A 17,348-nucleotide genomic window follows, 5' to 3' on the forward strand; every position below is an offset into this window, starting at 1 on the left:
GCCACTTGTTCATCTTCAATTAGTAGAGGTTTCTAAACACAATGGCCTAAAGAGGATTTTCTTCATACACTGTTTTTCAATGATCTTCCTTCCTCATGAAGAACACAACTGATTTCATCAGGATGTAAATAAGTCTGCAGTGTAGAAATTTAACTGCTTTGGGGGTGGCGGACAGGGGGTAGACACTGCCATGCTGAGTGAAAGCACATTCCACAGTGACAAACAGCTCATCAAGCGGGCATTGACCACGCTTACATCCAGGGACTTCTGTCTTCAGTCAGCTGATGATACATTTTTCCTTATGTGTCAAACTCTGCCAGCTGACACTGTGGCATCTGATGCCATCGTCTCAACCTGCTAGGTTGATTGCTGTCTCTTGTTGGCATCAGATGGATGTACTATGTGTCTAATGTGATGAGAAGGAAACATTTTGATAGCCTGGACAGACTCACGGACCAGTGTATTTACTAGACTCTGACAGGTCTGATGACCCTGGTGGATCTTCAGTGCCTCTACACTCTTCATGTTCTTGAATCTGTCAAATTTATAATAAACAAAGGTGAAGGGTGATCATCCCTGCAGTGGGGAGAGACTCTTATCTTTGGTCTGGTCTCAGAGATGCCTACTTCACAGCCAGTCAGTTGCTATAGCAGGGCCTCTGAGCCCCACTTAAGGTTGATCCAGAAGACCCAAGTTCCTCTGTGGCCTAAAGTCAACTGGCATCAGGAAATCCTTGAGCTTTGTACACCAAATGCTGGTGAGGAGAGGACTGTAGCTGTTAACCCATAGGCCCCGGTTATCACTGTTGAAGAAAATACACATGCTTTCTGCCACCATGCTTCCTCCAATGCTTCCCCTTGATTCATCTTTGCCTCCTTCAGATGCCTTCTGCTTCCACACAGCTGCTTAAGCCATGAGGCCTGAGGTCCTGAAATGCAGTGAACTTGATTGAAAGTAGGGGCTGGATCACTCTGTTTGAAGATCCAGGTGTAAACACGGACCCTCCCCAGCTACCTCACACACAGAGGGTTCAATCCTGTATATAGCATTAGACCTTGTCAGACAGAGGCTTTCTAGCTAATTGCAGGATCCCATTTGCTTTTAGGTCATGATAAAGTACTCCAATTTCTTATTACAACGATTTTACCAAATAAAAGCTCTATTTGGAAATGGCCTCTATTTTCCCATGGCTCGCACACAAAGCCAGAGCATCGTTACAGAAAGAAACCTCAGACAAACAAGTTTGTTTCCTACACGCTGCGGTGGAATCATCGGTGTTGACTCCACTCTCCCAATCAGACCAAGACTCCATTTAACATTAACTCCCAAGAGCTTGAGGGGACTGGATGTCTGAAATGCTACTTCCATCTCTCAGTGTGCTTTCTGTTTAAAGAAATACCAGAGGAATCGAAATCACCCAGGTTTTGGAGTCTATAGGACAGTGGTATCCCTAGAGGAGTCTGTACCCTCTCCCATTGTCACAGGGGGTGGCCTCAGGAGTGACAGCATGTTCTGCCATGGCAGATCTACCTCCCAGAGGGCAGGGCTGCCAAGGGGGTGTTATCAACCATCTAGCACAGAAACTCAGTTCCCTTCTCCCTCCCGTGCCTGCCCGTGGGGTGAGAAGAGGTCCTGTGCCTGGACCACTGGGAGAAGGGAGGAGCTGTCATTCAGGTGCCATGGGGTGGGTTGGAAGGGGTTGGGCCCAGTGAGGAGTGGCATCTACCCTAGTCACATCACATCCCAGGGAATTGTCATTCTCCATGTTATTGCATGTTCTGTAGCCCAACTTACTTTTGCCATCACTATGCTAAGCTGATGGAGGCTTTGCTTGCACTCAGTGCTCCTTTGTCATCTTTTCTTTCTAAGCACGGCATTTCCCAATTCCGTTATTCCTATTTGAATCGTACCCACAGTCAACGTTAGGCATCGTTTTATTTAAATAATTACTCACGTCACCAGCTATCTTAGAAAAGAGAAGGGCTTCACATTTGCTTGGGTGTCTGCTCAGAAAACCCGCTTTACGAGTTTCTTTCCCAATCAACACTCTTTGCACCAAGGGCGAAACTCATCATTTTCGAACACTGCACCTTCTAGATCAGGGGAAGGGGCAAGGTGGGAGACTCACTGTGACTAGTGTGTCCTCTTACTGCCTTGTTTAAGAACTGCCAGTTCATAAGTAATCCTCAGAGAGAGGCCATCAACAACCACAGTGCTTCTTCATTCATTCACGGCGTATGCATCGAGTGACGGGCACTATGCTGGCGCTTGATGGAGGGAATGAGTTCCAGAGCTTTTCTACTTTCAGCTTGGTTAAGAGTAAGAATTTTACTGAATTTCTTCAGTGAAATTAGTCAGCTTCCCTTTTTGGAGCAAATATGGGTGTTTTCTTTTTCCAAAGTGTGTTAGTCCGGGTAGACTAGAGAAACAAATTCATAGACACTCATATGCATATAAGAAAGAGCTTTCTATAAAAGAGTAATTGTCTATTGAGAAAATATCCCAGCCCAGTCCAGATCAAGTCCGTAAGTCTGATGTTAGCTCTTCCAACAGCTGACCTGTGGTTGGCAGCCCAAAGTGTAACCCACAAAGCCACCAAGACTCCCCTAGGATTGGACTCGTTCTCAGGAACACAACAAAAGAACATCCTATTTGGTGAAGAGTCAGCAAAATCGAGGGGAGCCCTCCACAAGATGTACTGACACATAGTTGTGGAAATAGACTGAGACGTGCCCCTGATGACGAAGACGGCCCAGCATGGCCAATCTTTTGTTCCGTTACACATGACGCCACCAGGAGCTGGACTCGACTTGACTCCCTCCAACTACAAGAATAAAAGCGAAGTGTTTGTGGCGACTCTTAGGAAGTCCCTGGCACCAGAGGAGATTGACCCCTTTGATTCATTTGGGAGACACGATGGGTGCAGCCTTGGCTAAGTCGGGCTGTCACCAAGCCACACAATGCTGGCCGAGCAGAAAGGGAAACCAGCGTGAATCCTGAAGGATGTTATTAAACTGCTAAATCAACCAAAGAATTGCCCAGCTCTGGAATTCTTAAGAGAGACAACAAATGACTTTATAGCTGAATGTGCTTTTAGCTGGGCACTGTGTTTCAGCCAGCTATAGAACCTTAACAAATGCAGGTTACAATCTTGTTTCCCATTCTCTGCTTAATTTCTGGTCTTCTCTCTGCGTCATGAAGCTTTAGATGCGTAAGGTTGCCGGGGGCAGAAAAGTGCACTATCTTCCCCTGGTTATTAAAAATGACCAGTCCTTCATAGGGCCAGCTTTTATCAGATTAGTGGATAACGAGAATGCTTTTTGGGTCCTTCGGTGCCATCTCTGTGCTTTGTTTGCCTATAGAGATGTCATCAAAAATAACAGCGTACTTAAAATCTTCACCCATTTTACATTCAATTTCAATCACTAGTCCCAGCTTTTTAATTCATTCTATCAATTAGGAAATATGACCATGGCTGAATATGCATTAAAAAGCCTGCTAGTTTGTAATATTTAAATGTCCCGATAATATAATTTATTATCTGCAGCAACAGATGTATTATTACTCTCATATTTGTGAAGATGGTCCTTTATTCCTCTGCGTATCTTTGAGGGAAAGAATGGATCTAATGAAAAGAACCTTAACTCACAGGAAGCATGTAAAAGTCTCTTGAAATTATATTCATGTTCTTTAGTAAAAGGAAAATGGGAGATGATTACTGTTATATTGATGAAATGAACCAAGTCATGATAACGTATGTTCTAGCAGATTTGGAGAGTCTGTTTTTGAAATTGAGACAATAAGCCACAATTAAAGTTAATTTATATTCATTCTATTAGGTAAGATTTTATCACTTGCTTTGAAACAGAATATTTTCTATTGCACCATTGTCTATGTAAAGTTTAACTGTCTTTTGGGGAGTTTCACTTAATTATCTCTATGTTGCTATTAGCTGCTTAGTTAGCCAAATTATGTTATTATGAAATGAGAACGAACCTTTCATATAGGTAGATATTCCACACAGGCTATTTCCATTTATAGCATCAAAAATAAATCTCAATTTCTGATCTAAAACTTGTGTTCACATAGTCCACTTTTTCACCCTTCCCTTCGCTAATCTGCTGATAAACAGATTTCTGACATTTAATACTGAAAAGTTAAATAGTTATGACCAAAAGATAAAGACAATTATGACACCTAAAATTTATTGGTACAATTGCAACACACCGAGGAACAACTGTGAGACTGTGCAGGCCCGGGCAGGGTTTCAGTGCGCTGTCTGCAGGGATGGTATGGGTCGGAAACAATTTAATGTCATCTAACAATAGCAACAACAATAACAACAATACAATGTATTACATACATAGAAGAGTTTGATACATTCTGAGTAAAGACAAGTTCTCAATTTCCAAGGAGCCCTCGTGGTGCAGTGAGTGACTTGTTGACTGCGATCCAAACTACCGTCCACTCCATCGGAGAAAGACTGGGCTTGCTACTCCCATCAAGAGTGACAGTCTCTGAGTCTCCCAGGGGCAGTTCTTCCCTGTCCTCAAGGGTCACTGAGAGTTAGAATGGACTTGATGCCTGTGAGTGCGAGACGCATTTAGTAACTTTTTAGTGAAACTATATTGCTTATTCCTTCATTTGATGGAGATGGATATAGATCTTTCTTGATACTGGTGCATTTTAAATATTTCTAACAGAAATGCCACTAGCTGTCAGAGCACGTAAAGAATTATGCTTAGAGAGCAAATATATTTCATCTATAACATGATCATTCTGTTTCTTTCCACCATCTTCCCCTTCCCTCTGACTATCCATATATTCCATCCTGATAATAATCAAACCTTGACTTCAGACTTCAATATGGATTACAACTCAATGTAAATAAAACAAGGACCCTCACAATTGGATCAAGAAGTAATAACACGATTGTGGAAGTTACATAATTGCATGTCAACTTGATAAATAAATTTAGGGGTGGAGTCAGATGATGCCTCCTTGTGGGTGTGGCCTTCTCGTAAGGATTCTGGGAACTTTCTCTCTCCCTGGAGGTGGGCCACACTTTCTCTGGCTTGGTGTTCCTGTGGACAAGCCACGTGGAGACTGGTGGAATCCTGTGAGAGCTACGCTTTCTGCTTTCACCACACTTGGAGAGCTGCAGGAGCCATAGGGAGACCCGTGCCAGAGCTGAGATGCTTCCAACACCACTGGATCCACAAGACTTTACACCTATTGGCCTGTGATCTTCCTGCATTTGGCATCATTGCATGGTCTGCGTCACTCTGAAGAGGGGATCATGGACTAGTATTGGGCTTATGGGCTAGTATTGAACTTATGGCCTTGTTCTGAACTGGGCTGGGATGTTTTCTTAATATACAATAACTTTGATAGAAAGCTCTCTCTTACACATACGAGGGGTTACCCCCCAAAATTTGGACTTTTTTTGGGAAAAGTTCTCAATTTAAATTTTACAAAACAATCTTATCACCTTCAAAGTACTTTCCATTACACTTAATACATTAGTCAAATCTGCCATTACATTCTTGGAACTATTTTTTCAAATTCATCTGTTTGGATGGCTCCAGGATGTCCCTCATTTTTTTTCCCCTTCACCTCTTCTATGTCATCAAATAGCTGTCCTTTCATGTCCCTCTGCATTTGCAGAAACAAAAAGAAGTCACACAGAGCAAGGTCAGGTGAGTAAGGTGTGTGGGGCAAAAGAGGCATGCTGTTTTTTTGTGTGTTTTGGTTGCCAAAAACTGGCATATTGAGATGGCTGTGTGAGCAGGTGGATTGTCATGGTGGTTGCAAAACCAGTCCACCATTTGCCACAAGCCTTTTTTGTTGCGTACTGTTACACTTTCTTTTCAGAACCTCTAAATAGGTTTATTAACAGTCTGACCTGGTGGAACAAACTCCAAATACACTATGAGTTGACATTTTTGTCCGTTTGGGAAGTTGATGGACGTACAGAATGAGATTTCACCTTTTGTCCCATAGAGCTGTCCTTGTAAGCTGTGTTCAAAATCACAACAGTTTCTGTGCATTTTTCCCAAGCAGGAAACAAAATTTCACAGCTGCATGCTGTTCTTTTAAATCGGCCAGCCAAAAAAATAAAATAAGGGGGTTCCAGTGAAACGGCTTTTATGAAAAAATTCACTGTGACCAGAGAGAACTTTCCTTGGCGATGCCACTGTGTGCACCAACTCTGAGCAAGTTGCTGGATGTTTGCCTGGCAGGGAAAATGATCACTACAAAAGCTGGGCTCTGCCCAGCACAATTCTGTATTTTGGGGGGAGAGAAGGGGGTACCTCCTCCTAAATGTGTCTCTGAATTTATTTCTCTAGTCAACCAGACCTCACTCATTGACAAGAGAGAAAATATTGAATTTGCCAAAGATTTTATCTTGCTTGGATTCACAACCAATGCTCATGGAAGATCAAGAGATGAAGGTGAATCTGATTCACAAGTTATTGTTAGAGTGTTGAAAAGCAAGGGTGTCACTTTGAGGACTAAGGTGCACTTGACCCAAGTTATTTCAATCACCCCACAGGCATGTGAAAGTTGGACACTGAATCAGGAAGAGCAATCAAAGATGGATGCATTGGAACTATGGTGCTGCATATGTTGTTGGGAGAGCCCAGTTCCTGGAAAAGGGCACCATTCTTGGTAAAGTAGAAGGGCAGGGAAAATGAGGATGGTAATCAATGGGCTAGAGTGACCCAGGGACTACAACAATGGACTGAAACCTATCAATGATGATGCGGGTGGCCCAGGACCCAGCAGTGTTTCATTCTGTTGTACACAGGGTCCCTTCGACTTGACACCACCTAACATCAACAGAACAATGACAGCTTTGTAGTCAAACAATGTTGCTCATCATGAGGTCCATGTTGCTGTTGTGATTGGTAGGTTTGAAATTAGTGGAAAACACTGACCTAAAAACAAAAGGAAAGAGAAACACTGCCCTGTCTTGTGCCATCCTCACAATCATTCAGATGCTGAGCCACTGTTGAAACCACCATAGCAATCCATTTCATTGAGAGTTCTCCTGTCTTTTCTTTGACCCTCTCCATTATCAAGTATAATATTCCTCTCCAGGGACTAGTATCTCCTGATAATAGCTCTGTTAGTCTGGGCTGACTAGAGCAACAAATTCATAGACACTCATATGTGTGAAATAAAGAGCTTTATATAAAAGAGTATATTAACAAAACATCCCAGCCCAGTCCAGATCAAGTCTATAAGTCCGATATCAGCCGATCTGTCCAATACCAGTCTGTAAATTCCCCTTTAGACTCATGCAACATATGCAATGACGCCGAATGCAGAAAGATCACTGGCCAGTGGGTGGAAAGTCTTGTGGATTCAGTGGTGGTAGAAGCATCTCAGCGCTGGTGTGAATCCAGATTAATACAACATCGCCAAAGGATTTGAGATGAAGCTTCATCTTGCCTTACTTAGCTGTAATGCTTTGTTTGTTCGTATGGAAAACCATGCTGCATTTAATATTCTTTGGCAACCCCACAATTCAGAAGAGATCAGGGGTGTACAGGGTGGTGTGACCAGTAGATAACACCACAATTCAAAGGCATTAATTCTCCGCTCTTCCTTATCCAGTGTCCATCTTTCTAAAGAATAATAATAAAACGTATAAAGGCTTTAGAACTCCTTATTTCTACCAACATTCTGAAATGGAATTTCCTCAGCAGTTTTGATTTTTTAGGAGTCCATATCCTATCCAAATGCTAGTTTGAAATAAGTCAAGGTAGGAATGCTAGTTTGAAATAAGTCAAGGTAGGAAAGCTGCCCGTTTATACAACACGAGAGCCACAGTGCATGAACCCACCACTAGGCGGTGTCACTGAGTTGATTCTGACCCACGGCAACCTCATGTGTGTCAAAGTACGACTGTACTCTGCAGGGTTTTCAGTGGTTGATTTTCCACCAGCAGATCACTGGGCCTCTCTTTTAAGGTACTTCCAGGTGGAATGAAACCTTCAGTCTTTCAGGTAGCATCTGAACAAAATAATAGTTTGCACCATGCTGGTATTTGTTATCCATGCACAAGTTGTTCAAGAACTGAAATAACCTTATCCTTTATCTGTGGACAAAAGGCTTTCCCCAGTAAAACATTATTCAGTGTGATTTTACTTATCATCCAACACTTACCCCAGCACAGAGTAAAGTGTTAGTACATGAGCCAAGGGCCTCAAATCCACAGGGATCTGCTCCTTTGCAGATAGATAGCATTTGGGCTCTAAGGGAAAGATCCTGATGACAGTCAGGTGCCTCAAACCCATCCTAGACGTAATGATACTTCCCATGATTCCTTAGAACTGGTTTCTTCATTTCTTGTTTTAACAAATACGTTTGGAATGCTCTGAGCCCGCAATACTATAAAATGTGGCATCTCTTCGTGGCAGGACATAAACAGGTAAAGTCCCTTCTAAGAGCTTACACACTGCTGAATGGAAATCAACTACTTGTTATTTAAGGAAATTCAAGGTGGCAATCAGGACTGACAGAGAGGAGGTACAGAGAGGTGGTGGGCTGGGGCCACAAGGTGACCGGATACGGTCAGAGGAACCAGCTAACCATCGCAGAGTCCAATCAAATTCAATGACACCTTATCGGACAGAGTGGGTGTAACCTTAGGGCAGCAGAGAGCTTCATGTTTCTACTGCAGAGCTAGCTGCTGGCTGTCCTTGCACTCCAACCCAGCGTGACCCACAAAGGCAGCAGGGCTGAAGGTGAGAGAAGGCCTCACTAATAGGATGTTTGATTGAAAACCCTGTCTATATGGCACTCAGCATAATTCGTTTTTTTTCTTTTTCATGTGATTTGCTTTATTCATCCAGTTGCCATCAAGCTAATTTTGACTTCTGGAGAGCCCTTGTGAGAGAGTACAACTGCCCCAGAGGGTTTGTCTCGGCTCTCATGACAGGAACTGACCTTAGGGGGTCCATAGGTGAGCTATCCCTGCCAACCTGCCAGCATTGTAACTGAGGGCTTTACTGCCTGTACCACAATCCGTATTTGCTCCTATGTATTTGTAGGAGACTCCCTGCTACAAGGCACCCGGCCTGGTGTTCTACGTGGACGAAAGAGCCACAAGCCGTTACTTTTGTGATGCCCTAGCATTTGCGACAGAACCCGTGTCTGCAGAAATAAGAATGAAACATGGCAGATAGTGGCACGCTTAGAAGAGAAATCCTACATACTAATCTTATCTCTCAGGTAGACATTCAGGGGGCATGCAGAAGAGGGCTTTCAAAATGTTAAGGAAAAATGGCATGAAAAATAGTGGAACCTTGCTGTGACCTTTTGGAACCCCTAGTATTTCCATGTGTCCTTCCTCCTCGCCCCAGCACAGAGCTTTCCGCCTGGTGCCCTCCTCGGAGCGTGCTTGCTGGCTGTTGTAATGCAGAGGAAGACTGTCTGTCCTGAGCAATGTTTCTGTCCGCAGCTAGTGCCTGTTCACTTTTTGTCATGTTGCAGGAGGTGACACTTCGAAGACATCATTTCTGAAATCACATGCAGCTTTCTTACGCAACTTGTCTGTGTCTAACCCAAGGTAAACTTTCTCTGACTTCTTCATCTATCATATCTTGTCAGTACCCAAAAGGTAAAAGGGGTGATTTTTCCTGCCTCCTCCATCAATGCTCGCCGGTACAAGGAATTAGTGAGCACCATGTGTTTAAATGAACAGATAAAGACACACAAGAAGCCCCCCAACCCCGCCCTAAACTCTGAATTTACTATTACTCAATTCAGTTATGAAATGTGCTTTCAATAACTAAGGGGCCCTGGTGGAGTAGGGCTTGTGCATGGGCTGCTTGCAGCAAAGTTGGTAGTTTGAACCACCAGCAGGTCCCAGACTCTCTGCTCCCAGGAAGAGGTGCAGCCTTAGGACCCACAGGGGCAGCTATAGCTTGTCCTATGGGGTTGACATGAGTTGTAAGTAACTCGATGACAATGAGTTGGAGGTTTTTGTTTGTTTGTTTGCTTTCTTTTGGTTTTAATGACTCATAGGAGCAACTAAGTAGAGAAACTTTTACTTTTACAAAGAAGCTTTTAAAACAAAGGAATTAAAAAAAAGCAGATCACAATGGTCATTCTGTGGATTGAAGTGCAGTGATCCAAGCCACGGCATTTCCCATGGCCTCCTGTGCATACACAAGCTGGACAATGAATAAGGAAGTCCAGGGAGAAGGGATGAACTTGAATGAGGGTGTTGGTGAAGAATGGAAGGAGTACAGCCTGAACGTTCCAAAGAAGTGAGAATGGTGAGACTTCCTCTCAAATACTCTGGAGGGGCCCATCCCTGGAGAAAGGTATCAAGCTTGGTAAAGTGAAAGAGGAGGACCCTCACTGAGCTGGATTCTCACGGCGGCTCCAACACTGGGCTCAGACATAGCAGCAATACCGAGGATGATACCTCGGGCCAGATGGCATTGCCTTCTTTTGGGCAGAGGGTCTCTAAGGTCGGAATGGACTTGGGCTTGGCAGCAGCTGACACCACCACCGTTTGGATCTGAGGTGATGCTCGTTGGAACAACAGAACTTCCACTTCTCGTGCTTGATTATGCAGCCGTTTTGTAGCAGGTTAGAACACAAAACAAGACCCAAACATAATTAAAAGAACTGAAATAATTATGTGCATAAAACATGCTGTTGATGCATTTAAACACCCAGAGGAGTGTCTTCTGGCGTGATCTCTTTCAAATCCCAAGTGTCTCCTTTTAAAAGGAGAGATTTTGCTTCCTCTTTCTGTCAAAAGAATAAGCCATTTTAATTTTCCAAGGGAAGAAGCCCCAAAGCCACCAGACTTTTTAAGTCCTGCCCTCATACAAGCTTAATTCTCTGAGACTCTTGCCTCTAAGGTAAACAAAATCCATTAAAAAGTGGTTATTAAGCCCTGTGAACAGAAAACAATATTAGAAGCCTAAAAATGATAGCTCAGGGGCAATGAAACGCACTGGGGGAAGAACACAGACGTAGGAACAGAGAAGGGAGGGACATCCTTTAGTCTGTATATGAAAAAAGATTATGATGAAAAATATAACTAATTAGCATTTTTATTGTTTCTTTCAATAAAAATCTCAAGGAACTTTGCGGAACAAGCATGGTGATAAAAGGAAGCCTCAGGGTAGGCTACCAGATGGAATAACATATACAAAATGAACATACACACAAATATGGAAATGTCATTGTTTATGTAAGCTGACTAACTACCTAGTCATGTTGTCTATATATCCTCTACCACGTTTAGTACTTTCAAAGGGCTTAATGTGTAACAGCACTCTAGGTTTTAAAAAATATCGTCACCTTACAAGTATAACTCTAACGTTAAGTACAATCAAATCAAGTTTTAGAAGTTTTTATGTTGTGAATTAAAGCACACACACAATGCATACACACAGAGAGCTTGGTCTTTTTAGTTTTACAATATGCTTTTGTTGCAAAGGAACACTTATATAAGAATTCCAAGGAATAAAAACCATACAGAGATTTTTTTTTTAGTACCAGGTCCTGTACAATTGGATGCATGCAGGGAATTGGAAATATACAAATATACAGTCCTTATTCAGCTCCTGGTATAAATATAAGGGAGGTTATTGCTAAGGTCAGATCCTCCTAACCATCTCAGAGTTAATATTCAAGAATCATAAATGCAACCCCTGTGAACACAGAGCATGTGTTCTGTTCAGATAAGGTTTATTTTCAATAAGTCGAGTGAAGGATCAGCCTCAGTCTCAATTCATTAAAGCCATCTATTGCGCTGACTGTTCAACAAAGATGGCCTACAAATTAGTGATTATGTCTCCAGGAAAGAATAGGGATGGAACATTGATTAAATTATATGACTCCTGATTAGTGTCCTGAACCCTAAAGTAATACTTGCCATACCTACTCCTCTTCCTGACCTAGAAATAAGCTTGAATCCCCTTTAAAACCACATGCCTACATTAGTCAAGTGAGATATTGAAGTACTCCTTATTATAATATTTTCCTACAGAAGCTGGTCTTTAAAACAGCTTACTATTTTGGAAGCAAAAAGCACAACAGCGACACCATGTACATCCAGAGGAGATGAGCCGGAGACTGGAAAACCCGATGTAACTGATGTTCCTGATAGTCTTTGAGGTACGGGTTTCTATGTTCTACCTTCCGGACGCTCAGCTCTCTATAATTTAAAGTTAGACCAGCATTAGATCTTTTATGGGTAGCTCAGTTTCACTCCATTTATAGATGGTCGTGGAACTCACCCCAGCAGCAGACCCACTTCTGTCCGTCACAGTTTTAGAACATCGAGCTGGATCTGCAGGTGGTGCCATTGGGAAGCACTTGATACCCTAGGGAAGCTTTGAACCCAGAGAGAGGCCCGGTTCTATGCTTCCCCCAAGTCAAACACTTGAAACCCCTCAGGAACCATTACAGTCTGCACACGTGGGGTCCCTAGGAGTCAGACTCAAAGGAAGAAGCTGGCTATGGCCTGCGGGCTTCACAAGTGACGCGCCCCCCTGGCTCTCATCAGTTTCTCAGCTTATTGCTTCACGCTTCTTGGAATCCAGATTCATCCCAAGGTGCTCCCAGAGCTTCTGGTGACAGCTATGCAAGTTCCTTAAGCTGTATGCCCAAGTACTCAAGGACCGTCTCCTTGAAGCCTGTCTCTGATGCCGCTGCATGAAGAATGGGCATGCACCCAAACAAACCTCATCGGGCCCCATCCTTGTGGTTTCTGCCTTACTTTAGTTCTAAATACCTGGAGAAATTCCCTCTCTTCTCTTAAATCCTGACAACTTGCTCACTACCAGGGACTCCAAGAGGAGGAGATTTGGCAACTGCCTGTGATTCAGCACTTCCTTGGTGTTTCCATAGAGATTATCCACCGGATTTACAGAGCACTTATCTTACTAGTTCCCATCTTCACTAGCTATGATTTTATGACCTAACATTACAGCCCTTGAAGGGTCCAGAGGATCTGATTATTCATATGTGTCCTTTTTGAAAGAGGCACCTTCATTGTTTCTCGTGGTGATCAGGGCCACCCATTCTCCTCTTTCTTCATCCCAACCCCACATCATCAAATGATGTTATTTGTAAGCATTTCAGTCATTTTATTTTGAAATAGCTGGAGATGCAAAGGAAAGAAAAGTTTTAAGAAAACAAGCCTGGTTCCCATGGCAAAGATTTGTGCAGAATTTCCCAGGAGAAATGTAAATCATTGATCAGAATTTCTGCTCACTTCTTAACTCATCTTTGATATCTCAAAAGTACATCTATCTTAAAGCGAATCAGATTATTTGTATACATGTTCAATAATACATTATTAAAGAAATATGAGCTTGTGGCTAACATATAATTCTTATATTCTGGAAAGGTATGACTCTAGTGTTGGCTCAGACAGAGAAAACACAAGCAACATGGAAGCTCAGGAAAATTAACAATCCATACAGTTTAAAGACCGCTAGGAACTAAAGGCACCGCAGTTAAATTCAGCAATGGGAAACACAGTACAGTGAGATTAAGCGATGCCTAAACTGCAATTAAGCAAAGTGAACTGCATCCAAAATTGGTTTCCAGATAATGATAAACTTGTATTTCATTGTGATAGAAAAGGAAGCATTGAAAAACAAAATTTCTTTAAAAAACATATCAAAGAAAACTTCGTCAACAAGAGAAGACCAGTTGACCCAAATAATTCAATACAAGAAGCATTTGTTGAGCATCTATAAATGCTGGGATGATCCAGTTTCTGAGAGTAAAAGAAAAATGAGTATGAAAACGCTGTGCTCACAGTTTATACACTCGTCACAGGGCCAGGCAGACAGCTTGAGAACTCATTGTCGGAGGATGAATTACTCCAGAAACAGTGTAAAAAGGGGGTAGGGTTGGGAAGGCTTACATGTGTTGATGAAACAGAAGTGAACTCTTTCCCAGGAATTTCACCCCATCTTAGATTAGTAGATAAGTGCAAATCATTCTGTGCTGACTTGGTTTACTGTATAATCTGCCACTGTCAAACCAAACCCACACCCAACACATCGCCATTTAGTCAATTAGGACTTACAGTGACCCTACAGGAGAGGGTAGAACTGTCCCTGTGGGTTTCCACGACGATAACTCTGTCTGGGAGTAGAAAGCCTCGTCGTTCTCCCTTGCAGTGGCTTGAGGTTTTAAACTGCTGACCCTGCAGTTAGCAGCTCAATGGGTAGCCAGTACTCTCCCAGGGCTGCTTCTGTCCTTGCCAAGGACTATAAATTTAAAAAGAAACTTTGGTTCTGAAAAGGAGTCCTGGTGGCGTAGTGGTTAACCATTGGGCTGCAAACTACAAGGTCAGCAGTTCAAAACCACCAGCCACTCCGTGTGACAAAGATAAGGTTTTCTATCCAGTAAAGAGTTACGGGTTCAGAAAGTCAACAGGGGCAGTTCTACCCTGTTCTATGGAGTTGCTTGGAGTCAGAATTGAATAAATGGCAGGGAGGTACTTGTTTTGTTTGGTGTTGATCCTGAAAGAAGGTACCAGGTGGGGTCTAGAGGGGCAGATGTCCATTCTTTCTAGAAGTAGGGTCTTGGATATTGTGCCAAAGTGTGAAATTCTTCAAGGTTGTTAGGTGCCATTGAATTGGTGCAAACCCATAGCTACCCAATGTACAACAGAACGCAGCACCACTGCTTGGCCCCGTGCCAACCGTACTACTATTGTTTGGTTTGAGCCCATTGTTGTAACCACTGTGCCGATCCATGTCGTGGAGGGGCTTCCACTTTTTCACTGCCCTTCTGCCATTATCAAGCATGATGTCTTTGTCCAGGGACTGGTCACTCCTGACCACATGTCCAAAGTAGGTGATATGAAATTGTTCACTACCAAGTGGTACATAAGCACAAGTGAGCATGTGCTTATCTTACACCTCCTGGTATACTGAAAGAGGAGGGGATCCTCCTTCCCAACAGATACTGTTCCAGCTGCAGGTGAGTTGGTCTGAGAGGGATACAGGTGTGTGGCAGATAGGAAGTGTACACAATTCCTTATTCTGGTACATATTCCACATCAACCTGTATTTTCCTTGGAAAATCAATAAAGACTCACAGGGTTTAAACCCAAGAAGTTGGTAAGCTGCAGTCATGTAAAGCGTGCCAAAAAATTTGTAGTGAGTTTAAATAATTAGGAAGGCAAAAAAGCTGAATGATTTAATGGGACACTCCTGAGGAAAAAAAAGTTAAGAAAATAAATTAATTACCAATTATGACATAATTCCTAAAAGGAAATCTATAGGGAGGGAAGGGTTTTTTGGTGCGTGTGTTGTTTTGATTTGCAAGCTTCCATTCAAGGCTGTGATAAAATAAAATGTTAGTACATCGTAATCTTAGAATTTTGTGAAAATCAAGGAATTCCTTTTTAAGAGCTACACATTAAAGTCTATTGGTTTTGAAATAAACATAGTATTATGAAGTATGCTTCACTAATTTCCCTTTTGGGGAAAGAAGAGTTCTTCAACGTCCAGTGAAATATGTCATGAGGAAGAAGAGTACATTTTCCTGGGGCTTTATCGGCACCTGTGGTTGGCCGTTAAGCTAGGAGGGCATCCTAACACTGCACACATCTTGTAGTGCCTGTCGATAAATTCCTCTGAGGATATAAAAATAAAAAACTCACTGCCCTCTCGTTGCGTCTAGCTCACAAAGCCCCTTTAGGACAGACTAGGACTTGCCCTGTGAGACTGCGAAGGTGTCCATCTTGACAGGAATAGAGAGCCTCGCCCTGGCGACTCTGGCTATATTTATCTGAGCAGCTGTAAGAACCATGTGATCCCTGGAAGGATGAGGGTGGATGGCTGAAAATATTTACCCACAAAGAAATGTAAACTCATGAGCTGCCACTGTCGACTAATGGCTTATCACTCAGGACATTCTCTGTAGAATTGTGTTTGCCTAAATGCATGCTCCCTGGTAACACAGTGATCCTAACTGCTAAGTTTGTGGTACAAACCCACCAGCTACTCTGTGGGAGAAAGTTAAGGCCGTCTGCGCTGTGAGGTTTTAGTCTCTGAATACCCATGGGGCCATTCCTTTTGGACTTAAAGGGTCGTTATGACTCAGAACCGTCTCAATGCTGGTGGGTAAGCATATACAATGCTCTGATAGGTTCATCTGTTCATTTATTCTTCCTTTAACTTATAAATCTTAATGTTTGTGTCTATTTCTTTATTGCTGTATAATTCACATATCATACAACTCAGTTGTTCAGTCAGGTCCATAAGAATTATGCAATCCCTGCCACAATGAATTTTAGAGGGTTTTCTTGCTGCTAGCTCCCCGTTTCCCCTCAGCTTCCCCTTCCAAGTACCTAGGCAATTATTAATCCAGTTACTCTCCCTCTCTTGAGTTAGGTTTCATATACAGAAAAATAAACACACAAAACAAAATCAAGAAATAAGCAAACAAACAAAAACAACTCCAACAAGAACAAAATAAAACAGAAAAACTTCAATAGAAAATAAAGCAGAAAATATTAAAAAGTTGAACAAATTTGAAAGGGGCCAAAAGGGAGTTCAAGTGATAAGGTGCTCATTCTGACCTAACCGCACCTGCCACATTGGATTTACAGGGCTCTCCTCCTGACAGCGAGGCTGTTCACATCCCAGTGCGATGGTTAGAGGGCGTTCACTGGAGATTTAATGCACCTGGGGACCGTGCAAATGGATTTTGGGATTCCACTGTCCTCTATAACCTTCTGAAAACCTGGTGTTCAGAATTTAAGGTCTGATACCTTTCCTTCCTCTAGATTTGGATTTTATTTATGATCCTTGGATCACACAGGCTAGTGTGCTTCTTCTATGTATTTTTAGTTGATGCCTCCCTTCGATGGCTGCTTGCTTTAAATACGCCTTTAACACCCCAGGCCCTGTCCTTTCTGATGGATTCTTCATTAAACGATGGTACGGCACCCATATCTTCAGTGATACTCTCCATGAGAGCATCAAGTAGGGCCACATAAGAACTGTTTTTAGATTAGGGCTACATGAAGTGTGAGCCCTAAATCCATTCACTCATCTATGACTTATATTATGTACTGGGTTCATTTCAAAGCCATCGTTATCATTTTATTGGAGAACATTCTAAATCATCCCCATGAAACATAGCATAATTCTATTAATCGTATCAATGTTTTAGCCAGTGATAATAGCATTTAAAACAATGCTGACAAAAGGAAAGTCTACATGTATAGACCAGCTTTTCAGACTACAGTGCATGAATTGTATATTTTATGTTTTTTCCCTTTTTAAATCATTTTATTCGGGGCTCGTACAACTCTTTTTTTTTTTTTAAACATTTTA

At 42.4% G+C, this 17,348-nt stretch overlaps 1 protein-coding gene across 1 annotated transcript in view; it reads right to left on the bottom strand.

Moving 5' to 3' along the window:
- KCND2 (potassium voltage-gated channel subfamily D member 2) overlaps positions 1-17,348 on the bottom strand; it is a 576,581-nt gene that overhangs the window by 85,640 nt on the left and 473,593 nt on the right. The gene's annotated exons all lie outside the window — the stretch shown is intronic.

This window comes from Echinops telfairi, unplaced genomic scaffold (assembly GCF_000313985.2).
Source record: "Echinops telfairi isolate 266 unplaced genomic scaffold, ASM31398v2 ScPeMD7_23;HRSCAF=83, whole genome shotgun sequence".
NCBI classification, from domain to species: Eukaryota; Metazoa; Chordata; class Mammalia; order Afrosoricida; family Tenrecidae; genus Echinops; species Echinops telfairi.